The sequence below is a fragment of the Pristiophorus japonicus genome, chromosome 8, assembly GCF_044704955.1.
Source record: "Pristiophorus japonicus isolate sPriJap1 chromosome 8, sPriJap1.hap1, whole genome shotgun sequence".
Classification (NCBI taxonomy): domain Eukaryota; kingdom Metazoa; phylum Chordata; class Chondrichthyes; family Pristiophoridae; genus Pristiophorus; species Pristiophorus japonicus.
In genome coordinates, this window is record NC_091984.1 from 46,451,684 (window position 1) to 46,464,231 (window position 12,548).

General features: G+C 45.2%; 1 long non-coding RNA gene across 1 annotated transcript in view; it reads left to right on the top strand.

Moving 5' to 3' along the window:
• The first annotated feature begins 2,630 nt into the window (after positions 1-2,630).
• The window catches only part of LOC139268068 (uncharacterized), a 41,701-nt gene continuing 31,783 nt past the window's right edge, over positions 2,631-12,548 (top strand). Inside the window, exon 1 of the long non-coding RNA XR_011593967.1 lies at positions 2,631-2,653. This is a non-coding gene — a long non-coding RNA (uncharacterized lncRNA). The remainder of the gene's footprint in view (positions 2,654-12,548) is intronic.

Sequence of the window (12,548 nt, forward strand, 5' to 3'; positions counted from 1 at the left end):
GTGTCAGTAAGGTCAAGAACAAGTTTATTATGCTCAACAATTATGGTACAGAGTTTGAAATGCCTAATGTAACCATGTCTGTTGAGAACAGGACACCCAAAAGTGATGCAAATGCTAGAATGTACAATGCAAGTTCGACTATGTGTGATCAGAGCCAAGGTGTCATGTATACTGGTAGGACACTGCCTAAGGACATTGGGTCCTACAGGGACCATGCTGATGCCAATGGAATCCCCCTGTGGGAGACCCCTAGGTCCAGCAGGCTACCTGACCATGTAGCCGGGACCTTGGAACGAATGTGATGCCCCTTACAGGACACACACACAGACAGTGGGAGCAGACCCACTACAGGGACAGTGATCAATGGGCAGCCCAGCCACCACCGATGGCAACCTATACCAGACCAGCCCTACAACCCCTGGTCACCAGGGCCAACACCAGGAGCGTGGGCCAATACCCTCCAGCTTCCCTGGCAAACCCTGGGAAGACCTGATCCTCATCCTAATTGGTGGACAAGGCTCACCCAGTCCTGTGGCCCTGCCCACCACCCCACAACTACCCACATCACAGTGTATACACACCACCTACTGCTGCTGTGGCTACCCCCTTGAGGGATCCCACGATAGTGACGCCCACTTGGTTTGTGTGTGAGGGAAGGGAAACGTACGAGGCCAGCCTCAAGCACAGGGGTCACACCTGGCAACCACACAACCCTCACCACAACCTCCCATAGTCCACCACTGATCACCTCCCCTGGTCATGACAATAATGATATAAAAAATGCTTAGGGGGGAGTGTTGTTGTATATGCATGCCTGTTTATTGTGTGATGCCTGTAACACTGTTATGCAACCCTGAATGTACCCTTACACTGTACACACCTTACCTGTACACCAGAGGGTGCTGCTGTTGGAGATTTAAGAGTTACCTGCACACTGCAGGTAACCCAGTATAAAAAGGAGCTCACAGCTTGGTGTCCTCACTCGAGGAGCTGCAAATAAAGAACTACGGGTATACACAGTTCTAGTATCAAACCCTGCCTCATGGAGTCATTACTAAAGGTGTCTACATACACTACACAGCCCTATGAATAACTCAGTCTAATGGGCAATGAATTTCTTTAGCAATTATCTCACAATTGGGTGTAACATTTTGTGTTGGCATGTAGTATTTCCAATAAATCTGCTTTTGCTCTGAAGTCCAGAAATGGCTCAGACTGTTCCTCAGTCATAACATTTGTCACTAAGCCCATTGGCCACCACACAGATGGGTAAAAACTTTGATGTTCAATCCTGCACTCACCTCCAACCCAGCTGCCTCTCTCGTACAGGAGACAAAGGCTTGCAGTCAGTATCTTTGTTCTTTCCTGCTCTGCGTACAGATAAGCATAACAGGTAAAGATCTACAATCTGTGATGGTGGATGTTTTCTTCAGGTGGTCTTTCTAACCATGCCCCAGCTCTTCAATCTACTGTGTACAAATTGCAAATCCCTGGTACAGTGAATGGAAAATGATGTAATGCTGAGAGCCAGCACTGAAGCATCAAAGAGAGCAACACTCCAGCTGATCTTTAATGTTGATAACATCTACATGGAATGCAGGATGTCTACGATGCTGTAGAAATTGGCAAATACACTTTAGACTACACACACAAAAATCTGTATAACTGTCTTTAGAAATAAAAGCCAGGTCCAAGGAGCTATCAAGTTCTGTAACAGAACTTGTATCAAAGCAGCATCTTAAATCTGAAATAAGACAGAACTGATTGACTTATTGACTGGCTGACTGCGTAAACTAAAGCAAGCAGAATATAATTATTATAAAATACATACCAATGAGCTCTCTCCAAATCTGGAAAAAGAAAATGTAAAAAGTATGATAACTGGGCGAGTCCTATCACATGCTCAGGACTTCTACATCCTAAATCAGTATTACATCTCTTCCAACTCTATAATACAAGGCAACGTTCAAATTCAAGCCATACCAGGAAACCACCATGCAGAAGCCATGGACCACTTCAGTATGAATAACTTTAAAACAAAGATTTACTGTCTAAACGTATGTTACAATTGATACCCAGTACATGCAGTTGGCAAAGCAGTTTCTTGGTGGGGTCAGGTGGCCAGCATAAATCATCAAGCTTTCCTGTGTGGGTTTGATGTCACTTAAATCCTTCGACTGGATCAATATTTTATAAATTATTAATGTGCCCATTCTCCTCAGTTTAAATCTTTGAATCAAGTAAGGACATTGTTAATTTTGCAGCAAGTTCTGTTTTTGTTGCGTTGTGTTTTGTGTTATGCTGTGTCATGTACCTAGGATGAGAAAATGCCCTCAAGCCAGTTGGCACTCACCCCATATTTATCTGACACTTGTTTCAAACATTGGAAATGGTTGGTGAAGTTGTCAGAAACATCGATTCTGCTCATTGGTCAGAAGGGGTGGGGGGTTTGATCCAATTAAAGAACATATTACTTTGAAGTCTAAGGATGAATTAGTAAAGAGTGCCTTTTACCTTGCAGTTGATCAGTGGGATGAACAGAAGATCTGTCGAAATCTGACTGCCACCCGTTTAAATTGAGAGAATTTCCCATGTCAAGGCAGAAAACATCGTACACTAGTCTGGTTGATGATCGGCCACGTGTGTATTACTGGTAAGTGTCTCTTCTACAATCAAATTAAGTTCAGTGTTATTAAAACCTGGAGCTGGAAAATATTTTTAGAGCTTTCAACCATGGCTCCAGTATTGGTGAACAGCTCATTTCTGATTGGGATCTGAGGATTCATTTCCTGTATGTTATTGGACAACACCCAGATGGTGAATTTCTTTGAGAATGTTATACATAAAGTAGTTGGTGAAACTACCGAGAGCTGGTTTATAGCTGTGGGTTCAAACCTATCTCCAGGACGTCCACATGTAATCTAAATTAACTTTTCAGTGCATTACCCAGGGAGCGCCATATTGTTTGAGATGCCATTTTTTCAGATGAAGTGTTAAACCATGGCTCCATCAGCCTATTCAGACGGGAAAGACCCCATGTCACTATTCAGAGCAGGGAGTTCTCGAGAATGCCTGACCAATATTTTTCCCCAACCAACAGATTAACTGATCATCATCTCAGTTACTGATAGTAGGACCTTGCTATGAGTCAATTAGCTGCCTTATTTGCCTACAAAACAACAGCGGCTGCACTTCAAAGGTAATTTGTTGAGAGTAATGCACTCTGACATATCCTGAGAATGTGATGAGGCACTATATGAATACGTTCTTTTTTTTCCAAGTTGGATTTTGATTACTTCCCAGATTAAAGGCTTCTAATAAAATTGAAACCATGGGAATCCAGGGTAGGATAAATATAGGAAACAGAAGCTGCTTTTATATTGCTGGCTGGATCTCAGAGGAACGACCTAAGTGCATTGCTCTCCCTCATTTGCAATTGAATAGTGCAGACAGTATAAGTCATCGTTAAAACCTGGATTCCAGCATGTAGTACATAGATATACAGATTATCTGTGACTGCTTGCCCAGTGCACATACACAAAGTGCTGACATTATGGCTCCAATATTTATGGGAAGGCGGGAAGAGTGTCGGTGAGGCCGAAAACGGCCAAGGAAGCCGGCAAGGCCCCGATCTTAATGGCATGACCTCATTAACGTCGTGCAGCCCCGTCTCCTGCCCGACAGATGAGCCTATTGGACAGTTTGGCCGGTGGGTGGGAAGGAACATCAATGGGCGGCAGCTACAGTCGGGGACGGGGGAGGGAGGTTGGCAGTTGGGGGGGTGGTAGGGGAGGCCAGCAATTGAGAGGGCCGGCAGGAAGCTGGTGATTATGGTTGGGGTGAGGGGGGAGGAAAGCTGCTGATTGGGTATTTTGTGGGGGAGATTGGCGTTCGGGGTGGTGGTGGTGGTAATCAGGGCTGGAGGAGGCTGAAGGCTTCCTTGAGCGGCCTGGGAAGAGCACTCTTGCTCCTCCTGGTCCACAAGGAGTGCTGAAACAGCCATGTATCTTGGGGAGCCTGCGGCTCTGTTTCACTGCCGAGTTTCCTCACCCCTGGGAAACCTGCCCAGAAGCAGTAAATTGCATTGTGGGAGCCCGATTTAAATATGTTAATCAAGCGCCCCGCCTCTCTACGTCGAGACAATCAGACGTCGCGATATCCTCCGCTGTAAAAATGGCGGCCGTGCGCTGCGGGTTGAGGTTGAAATCCGTGCATTTCACTTTGTAAATCCCCACCCAGACCCCTTCCCTCCCATCACGGAAGGGCTAATAACGAGGTCTCTGACAGCAGATGCCTACGTACATTTATGTGTTAGCATCATGGTGAATTACCCTGCACTTCATTTACTGGGGACAGTTGGACTGGTAGTAGTTCAGAAGACCACGGCCTGGGAGTTTCTTGGAGCTGCTCCCGCTCCTCCATGGTAACTTCTCCAAAGGTGTGGCAGAAATCCTACTTACAAGCAGCTCCAAGGAAACTACAGGTCTGCGTTTTTAAAAAAAAAAGGAACTTCCTGACTGCAAATCTTATAAAATGGAGAAATTGAGAGTGCCAGCAGCTGCATGAGAGCTGCACATCAGGAACAGGCGGCAGGAAGGCAGTATAAAAACAGCTTGAGGGTACGACAATAACAACAATAACAACTTGCATTTATATAGCGCCTTTTATGTAATAAAACGTCCCAAGGTGCTTCACAGGGTTGTTCACAACCAAAAGTTGATACTGAGCCACAAAAGGAGATATTAGGACAGGTGACCAAAAGTTTAGTCCAAGAGGTCGGTTTTAAGGAGTGATTTGAAGGAGGGGAGAGAAAGGTGGAGACATACGGAGAAGTGAAGGGAGGGAATTCCAGAGCTTACTAGTATGGCAGAATTGCCAGAATGAGAGAGCTAGTGTAGAGTACCTCAAATATCATTAACTTTGACCGTTATTGCTTCTTATCTACATAAACGACCTGAAAAAAACAATTGTAAGCTTCTGAAATTTGCAAATGACGTGAAAGCTACAAGGATTGAGGAGGCAGTTTATGATTTGCAGAAGAATTTAAAATAGTTATGTGGTTAGACAGACCAATGGCAAATTAAATTCAGTACTGTCAAATAAATATATTGCATATTGGTTGAGAAAATGAGTGACTTGAGTAATGCAGGAGATAGAATTAGCACGGGAATATTTTGGAATTTTTCTGGGAGTAACAGTAGACAACATTTTCAATGTCAATGCATTGTGGAGAGCCAATTAAAAAGCAAATGCAATGTTGGAATACATAGCCAGAAAGGATAGGATCTATGGCTATAGAGAGGCTTTATAGTACACTGGTCAGATCACACTTGGTGTACTGTGTACAGTTCTGGTCACTCTGCTTCAAAGGAGACATAGATGCATTGAAGAGGAAGCAATTAGAGTAAGAATAAGCACCAAGAATGATCTGAAATGTAAAGGGAATGAGCAGTGTGGAAAGATTAAAAAAACTCAAGCTCTATATGCTAGAGAGAAGAATAATGGGGAACCCCAGTGAGGCATATAAAGAATGAGAGAGGAGGTATTAAGGGGTTTAGCAGCTTTGAAAGTGGATAAGTCCCCAGGCCTAAATGAAATGCATCCCAGGCTGTTGAGCGAAGCAAAAGAGGAAATAGCAGAGGCCTTGACCATCATTTTCCAGTCCTCTTTGGATTTAGGCATGGTGCCGGAGGACTGGAGGACTGCTAACGTGGTACCCTTGTTTAAGAAAGGGATAGGCCGAGTAATTACAGGCCTGTCAGCCTAATCTCAGTGGTGGGAAAATTATTGGAAAAAGTCCTGAAGGACAGGATAAATCTACATTTAAAAAGGCAAGGATTAATCAGGTACAGTCAGCACGGATTTGTTAAGGGAAGATCGTGTTTGACTAACCTGATTGAATTTTTCGAGGAGGTAACCAGGAGGGTCGATGAGGATAGTGCGTACGATGTAGTATATATGGACTTTAGCAAAGCTTTTGATAAGGTCCCACATGGTAGCCTGGTCATGAAGATAAAAGCCCATGGGATCCAGGGCAAGTGGCTAGTTGGATCTAAAATTGGCTTAGAGGTAGGAAGCAAAGGGTAATGGTTGATGGATGTTTTTGTGACTGGAAGGATGTTTCCAGTGGGGTTCCGCAGGGCTCAGTACTGGGTCCCTTGCTTTTTGTAGTATATATCAATGATCTAGGTTTGAATATAGGGGGTATGATTAAGAAGTTTGCAGATTAAACTAAAATTGGCTGAGTGTTGATAATGAAGAGAAAATTCATGGACTGCAGGAGGATATCAATCTACTGGTCAGGTGGGCAGAACAGTGGCAAATGGCATTTAATTCAGAGAAGTGTAAGGTAATGCACTTGGGGAGGGCTAATAAGGAAAGGGTATGCACATTAAGCGGTAGGACACTGAGAAGTGCAGATGAACAAAGGGACCTTGGAGTGCTTGTCCACAGATCCCTGAAAGTAGCAGGCCAGGTGGATAAGGTGGTTGAGAAAGCATACGGAATGCTTGCCTTTATTGGCCGGAGTTTAGAATACATGAGCAGGGAGGTAATGCTTAAATTGTATAATACTCTGGTTAGACCACAGCTGGAATATTGCATGCAGTTCTGGTCGCCATGTTATAGGAAGGACGTGATTGCACTGGAGAGGGTGCAGAGGAGATTTACGAGGATGCTGCCTGGAATGGAGAATCTTAGCTATGAGGACAGATTGGATAGGCTGGATTTGTTCTCATCGGAACAGAGGAAGCTGAGAGAAGACTTCATTGAGGTGTATAAAATTTTGAGGGGCCTGGATATAGTGGATAGCAAGGGGCTATTTCCATTGGTGGAAGGGCCAATTACGAGGGGGCATAGTTTTAAAGTGGTTGGTGGAAGGTTTAGAGGTGAGTTGAGGGGAAGCTTCTTCACACAGAGGGTTGTGGGGGTCTGAATCTCACTGCCTGGAAGGGTGGTAGAGGCAGAAATCCTCACCACATTGAAAAGGTGCTTGGATGGGCACTTGAAGTGCCGTAACCTGCAGGGTTACAGACCTAGAGCTGGTAAGTGGGATTAGACTGGATAACCTCTTGCTGGCTGGCGCAGATACGATGGTAAATACTTCCTGATGCTGTCTCAGTCAGTAAAATTGGGCAGCTGCGCCCTGAGTGTGGGGTGGAGCGCTAGGGGAGGCGTTGCACACCTCTCTTACGGCACGAGCCGGTTGAGCATGCGAAAATCTCGAGCTAAAGAGCCGGTCTAGCAGCGCTCTGAGAGAGGCCTGGGAGGAAAAAAAAACGGAATAAAAACACCAAAAACATGCCCAAGAAATACCTCACGCCACCAGTATATACATCAAAAAAAATAATGGCACTTACCTGAGGTCGACATTACATACCTCCCTGCAGCCACTACAGTTCGGACTGCCCATTTTCACAGGTGGTCCCAGCACGGCACTCTATCCAACGCTACTAGTCGGGCGGGAGGTAAACATAGAAACATAGAAACATAGAAAATAGGTGTAGGAGCAGGCAATTCGGCCCTTTTTAGCCTGCACCACCATTCAATATGATCATGGCTGATCATGCAACGTCAGTGACCCACACCCTGATCCCTTTAGCTGTAAGGGCCGCAACTAACTCCCTTTTGAATATATCTAACGATCTGGACTCACCAACTTTCTGTGGCAGAGAATTCCACAGGTTCACAACTCTCTGGGTAAAAAAGTTTCTCCTCATCTCGGTCCTTTATAGCTTAGCCCTTATCTTTAAACTGTGACCCCTGTTTCTGGACTTCCCCAACATCGGGAACATTCTTCCTGCATCTAACCTGTCCAGTCCTGTCAGAATTTTATATGTTTCTATGAGATCCCCTCTCATTCTTCTAAATTCCAGTGGGTATAAGCCTAGCCGATCCAGTCTTTCTTCATATGTCAGTCCCGCCATCCCGGGAATCAGTCTGATGAACCTTCGCTGCACTCCCTCAATAACAAACACGTCCTTCCTCAGACTAGGAGACCAAAACTGCACACAATACTCAAGGTGTGGTCTCACCAAGGCCCTGTACAACTGCAGTAAGACCTCCCTGCTCCTATACTCAAATCCCCGAGCTATGAAGGCCAGCATGCCAATTAATTTCTTTACTGCCTGCTATACCTGCATGCCTACCTTCAGTGACTGATGCACCATGACACTTAGATCTCTTTGCACCTTCCCTTTTACTAATCTGTCACCATTCAGATAATAATCTGCCTTCCTGTTTTTGCCACCAAAGTGGATAACCTCACATTTATCCACATAATACTGCATTGCCATGCATTTGCCCATTCACCTAACCTGTCTAAGTCCCCTTGCAGCCTCTTAGCATCCTCCTCGCAGTTCGCACTGCCACCCAGCTTAGTGTTATCTGCAAACTTGGAGATATTATCTTCAATTCCTTCGTCTAAATCATTAATGTATATTGTAAATAGCTCGGGTCCCAGCACTGAACCCTGCGACACCCTACTAGTTACTGCCTGCCATTCTGAAAAGGACCCGTTTATTCCCATTCTTTGCTTCCTGTCTGCCAACCAGTTCTCTATCCACGTCAATACATTACCCCCAATACAATGTGCCTTAATTTTGCACACTAATCTCTTGTGTGGGACATTGTCAAAAGCCTTTTGAAAGTCCAAATACACCACATCCACTGGTTCTCCCTTATCCACTCTACTAGTTACATCCTCAAAAAACTCTAGAAGATTTGTCAAGCATGATTTCCCTTTCATAAATCCATGCTGACTTGGACCGATCCTGTCACTGCTTTCCAGATGCGCTGCTATTACATCTTTAATAATTGATTCCAGCATTTTCCCCACTACTGATGTCAGGCTAACCGGTCTATAATTCCCTGTTTTCTCTCTCCCTCCTTTTTTTAAAAATGGGGTTACATTAGCTACCCTCCAATCCATAGGAACTGATCCAGAGTCCATGGAATGTTGTAAAATGACCACCAATGCATCGACTATTTCTAGGGCCACTTCCTTAAGTACTCTGGGATGCAGACTATCAGGCCCTGGAGATTCATCGGCCTTCAGCCCCTTCAATTTCCCTAACACCATTTCCTGACTAATAAGGACTTCCCTCAGTTCCCCCTTCTTGCTGGATTGTCGGTCCCCTAGTATTTTCGGGAGATTATTCGTGTCTTCCTTAGTGAAAACAGAACCAAAGTATTTGTTCAATTGCTCTGCCATTTTCTTGTTCCCCATTGTGAATTCACCTGATTATGACTGCAAAGGACCTACATTAGTCTTCACTAATTTCTTTCTCTTCACATATATATAGATGCTTTTGCAGTCAGTTTTTATGTTCCTTGCAAGCGTACTCTTTTACTCTATTTCTCCCCTCCTAATTAAACCCTTAGTCCTCCTCTGCTGAATTCTAAATTTCTCCCAGTCCTCAGGTTTGCTGCTTTATCTGGCCAATTTATATGCCTCTTCCTTGGATTTAACACTATCCCTAATTTCCCTTGTTAGCCATGGTTGAGCCACCTTCCCTTTTTTATTCTTACGCCACAGGGATGTACAATTGTTGTAGTTCAACCATGTGATCTTTAAATGTCTGCCATTGCCTATCCACCATCAACCCTTAAATATCGTTCTCCAGTCTATCCTAGCTAATTCATGTCTCATACCGTAGAAGTTTCCTTTCTTTAAGTTCAGGACCCTAGTCTGTGAATTAATTGTGTCACTCTCCACCTTAATGAAGAATTCTACCATATTATGGTCACTCTTCCCCAAGGGGCCCCGCATGACCAGATTGCTAATTAATCCCCTCTCGTTACACAAGACCCAGTCTAGGATGGACTTCTCTCTAGTTGGTTCCTCGACATATTGGTCTAGAAAACCATACCTCATACACTCCAGGAAATCCTCCTCCACAGTATTGCTACCAGTTTGGTTAGCCCAATCAATATGTAGATTAAAGTCACCCAGGATAATTGCTGTACCCTTATTGCACGCGTCCCTAATTTCCTGTTTGATGCCATCCCCAACCTCCATACTAGTGTTTGGTGGTCTGTACACATCTCCCACTAACGTTTTCTGCCCTTTGGTGTTTCGCAGCTCTACCCATATATATTCCACATCATCCATGCTAATGTCCTTCCTTGCTATTGCGTTAATCTCCTCTTTAACCAGTAGTACTCCACCTCCTTTTCCTTCCTGTGTGTCCTTCCTGAGTATTGAATACCCCTGAATGTTGAGTTCCCAGCCTTGGTTACTCTGGAGCCATGTCTCAGTAATCCCAATTGCATTATACCCGTTAACAGCTATTTGCGCAGTCAGTTCATCCACCTTATTACGAATGGTCCTCGCATTGAGACACAGAGCCTTCAGGCTTGTTTTTTTAACACTCTTTGTCCTTTTTGGATTATGTTGTAATGTGGCCCTTTTTGATTTTTGCCTTTGATTTCTCTGCCCTCCACTCTTGTTTTTCTCCTTCCTACCTTTTGCTTCTGCCCCCTTTTTACTACCCTCTGTCTCCCTGCATAGATTCCCATCCCCCTGCTATATTAGTTTAAATCCTCACCAACAGCACTAGCAAACACTCCGCCAAGGACATCGGTTCTGGTCCTGCCCAGGTGCAGACCGTGCGGTTTGTACTGGTCCCACCTCCCCCAGAACCGGTTCCAATGTCCCAGGAATTTGAATCCCTCCCTCTTGCACCATTCCTCAAGCCACGTATTCATAGAAACATAGAAACATAGAAAATAGGTGCATGAGTAGGCCATTCGGCCCTTCTAGCCTGCACCGCCATTCAATGAGTTCATGGCTGAACATGCAACTTCAGTACCCCATTCCTGCTTTCTTGCCATACCCCTTGATCCCCTTAGTAGTAAGGACTACATCTAACTCCTTTTTGAATATATTTAGTGAATTGGCCTCAACAACTTTCTGTGGTAGAGAATTCCACAGGTTCACCACTCTCTGGGTGAAGAACTTTCTCCTCATCTCGGTCCTAAATGGCTTACCCCTTATCCTTAGACTGTGACCCCTGGTTCTGGACTTCCCCAACATTGTGAACATTCTTCCTGCATCTAACCTGTCTAAACCCATCAGAATTTTAAATGTTTTTATAAGGTCCCCTCTCATTCTTCTGAACTTCAGTGAATACAAGCCTCTCATTCTTCTGAACTCCAGTGAATACAAGCCCAGTTGATTCAGTCTTTCTTGATAGATCAGTCCCGCCATCCCGGGAATCAGTCTGGTGAACCTTCGCTGCACTCCCTCAATAACAAGAATGTCCTTCCTCAGGTTAGGAGACCAAAACTGTGCACAATACTCCAGGTGTGGCCTCACCAAGGCCCTGTACAACTGTAGCAACACCTCCCTCCCCTGTACTCAAATCCCCTCGCTATGAAGGCCAACATGCCATTTGCTTTCTTAACCGCATTCATCTGAGCTATCCTGCAATTCCTACTCTAACTAGCACGTGGCACTGGTAGCAATCCTGAGATTACTACCTTTGAGGTCCTACTTTTTAATTTAACTCTTAGCTCCCTGAATTCAGCTCACTAAAAATCGATCTGGTGTCACAACCAGGAGCGTTTCACACCGGCTCACCTCTTCCAGGTGGTAATGATCCGCGCCCCGCTGAAACCGACCCAGAAAACCCCAGCGGGGCACTGGAAGCTGGACGCCCACCCAGAAGAGCTCACCGCCGCAATTGCCGCCACTCTAGGGTGAAAACAGAGGCAACCAGGAGTGGAAAATCCAGCCCATAGTGTTTCCACTGTGGGGATGATATTGAGGCCCCAATCTTAACTCTAGGTAGATTCCCCGCTCAGCCCGGAGTTAAAATTAGAGTTGGCGTCACTGATGTCATCGGGCCACCAGGTGCGTGTCCTTGCTGCCTGCTCCGGAGAGCACGTTAAAATTTCAGATATTGCGATCATGGCAGTTTTCAAATAGGTAAGAGCCTGGGTGATTTTTTCTGTCCACCCGCGCTGTTCCCGTTAAGCTGCGTGGCAGCACAGCGTTCTGCAGCTCCCATGCAGCCGGATCATCAGTTTTTAAATAGGAAAATCCATACATGCACTGTATTTTGAATGGGCCACGCCCCTTTAAAGGGACCACACACCCAAATAAATAATTCACGGGAAAATTGTCCAGCCGGCAGGTTTCTGCTGATGGCGTAGTGTTAAAATCGCCCTCAGAGAGTGTTTCTACTTGTGGGGACAAGCCAAACTAGAAGCCATCAATATAAGATAGTGACCAAGAAATCAAATAGGGACTTCAGAAGAACCTTCTTTACCCAGAGAGTGGTGAGAATGTGGAACTCGCTACCACAGGGAGTGGTTGAAGCAAATAGTATAGATGTATTTAATTGGAGGCTAGATAGGCAAATGAGGGAGAGGAATAGAGGGTTATGCTAATACAGGTTCGACCTCCAAAATCTGGAGTTCCGGAATCCAGAATGTTCTGGAATCCGGACACCGGGCCGATCTGTGGCGGGGTCGTGCGGAAACCGAAAAATGTTCTGATATCCGGACTCCCCCCGCCTCAGCGAACTGACTTCGCCCTCCCTGCC